Source organism: Halyomorpha halys, unplaced genomic scaffold (genome assembly GCF_000696795.3).
Source record: "Halyomorpha halys isolate HHAL.00 unplaced genomic scaffold, Hhal_1.1 Scaffold697.1, whole genome shotgun sequence".
Taxonomy (NCBI): domain Eukaryota; kingdom Metazoa; phylum Arthropoda; class Insecta; order Hemiptera; family Pentatomidae; genus Halyomorpha; species Halyomorpha halys.
Window position 1 is genome coordinate 436,032 of NW_027108775.1, and position 2,120 is coordinate 438,151.

The 2,120-nt window shown below is 36.7% G+C and overlaps 1 protein-coding gene across 1 annotated transcript in view; it reads left to right on the forward strand.

Moving 5' to 3' along the window:
* pyd (polychaetoid) overlaps positions 1 to 2,120 on the forward strand; it is a gene marked incomplete in the record, with an annotated part of 191,643 nt that overhangs the window by 134,591 nt on the left and 54,932 nt on the right.

The following is a 2,120-nucleotide window of genomic DNA, read 5'->3' on the forward strand; positions in this document are numbered from 1 at the left end:
TATATATATATATATATATACGAGGGTGGATTGAAAAGTTCTCGGAATGTACTAGAAAGAAGTGTCTTACCTCGGTGGAACTGCTTTTATTTTTCAACGTAGTCTCCATGTAGAATTTGGTTCAGTGATGTTCCAATGCCTTGATTCCATTTCGAAAATGAGATTCCCCCAGGCCTGCAAAATACCTCTCTAATTCGACTGTCAGTTCTTCCGTTGTAGGAAATCTCCGTCCACCTAGGAAAATTTTCAGCTTGGAAAAGATATGAAAGTCTGATGGTGCCAAATCAGGTGAATTTGGCAACAATTCGTACCTCAATTCATGAAGTTTTGCCATGGCTATAGCACTTGTATGCGGGCGGGCATTGTCCTGATGAAAGATGAATTTTTTCCTTGCCAAACCAGGCCTTTTTTTGCGTATCTTTTCCTGTAGTTGGTCTAGGAAGTTTGTGTTGTATTGCTCTATAATTGTTTGGCCAGTAGGAAGATAATCTATCAGCAGAATACCTTATGTATCCCAGAACACTGAGGCCATGACCTTTCCGGCCGAACGTACTGCTTTTGCTTTCTTTGGTGGTGGTGACTCAGCATGTTTCCACTGTTTTGACTGCTGTTTTATCTCTTGGGTATAGTTCACTACTATACTGGGTCCACTACCCAAGTTTCATCTGTAATCACAAACCGGCACAAAAAATCTTGTTGGTTGCGCTGAAAATGTGCCAGATTTTGTTCGGACATTTCCAATCTGGAGCATTTATGGTCCAATGTCAAGAGCCACGGCCCCCACCATGCAGATAATTTTTTCATTCCCAATTCTTCGGTTAAAATGTGATATACCCATTCAGATGACATCCCTACAGCTTCAGCAATCTCATGCACTTTCAGTCAACGATCCTCCATGACCTTTTATGCACTGTTGCAATAAGTTCTGGGGTCATAGCACTTTTTGGCCGTCCACTACGCGGGTCATCTAAGCTCTCCTGACCAAATTTAAACTCGCTGGTCCACTTGGTAACAGATGAATATAAAAAAGCAGAGTCCCCTAGTGTATTCTGAAAGTCAGCATAAATTTCCTTTGCTTTCATACCTTTTTTTACAAAGTACTTAATCACTGCTCGAATCTCAGTTTTTCCATTGTTAAAAATTACTAGAGAGAGAGCGAAATACTTTATTCATCTATGCTGCCTAAATACATCAGGTTGCAATATCACACAGCATACTTATCAATCCGTAATCGGACTTATATAAATTACATATAATTACAAGGTATAATAAGATATAAAGAAAACAATTTTTTTTCCCCACAGGTTTCCTTTTACATTCAATTTCGGTCTATACACCAAATACTAATATTTCAATTCATTCCTTTTTTCTTTCCCATTTCTGCTCCTCCAATTTCATCACTTCATAATGTTTTAATTCACCCAATCAACAAATTCGCTCTCCGGAATTCACCCTCCTAGATCCTCTTCAGTGACCTGCTAAAAAAATTCACTATTAGACGGCAATGTGAGATCAGACCATTATTTATAGTCACAGGAGTAGATCAGTCTACCAAAAACAAACAAATAGATACATTTTACGAGAATATGACTAACACATAGATTCGAAGGAAAATATAATAAAAAGCCGGTTACAAGAAGCACTTGAATATATAAAGAAGTTATAAAAGTGTGTGATTATTGTTCAGTAACCTCGTTACTCTAACACTGACATCTAGCGGTGATTCTGAGAACTTTTCAAACCACATATATATATGTTACGGCGGGTAGGGGTTCAAAAGGAACCTTTACTAGCCCAACCATGAAAAGGAAAGAATAGTAGAATTTTGTTTATTTTTAAATAAGTAAACATAATAAGAAGGAACACAAAATATACAAACTAGAAAAAAAAAAGAAAGATTAAAGATTGGAGAAGTTTGTCGGGGGTGCGGTCAGCAAAGAACAACATAAATAAACAAAACCATATTTATTTATTTTATGCCGATGTTTCGACCTGAGTTTCAGGTCATCATCAGGGCTATAGAACAAAAGAGATAACAAGAACATTTAGAGAAACATACAATTGAAAAGGAATAGTGTACAAACAAATTTAGAATTATACAAAATATTGAATTAAGTCAT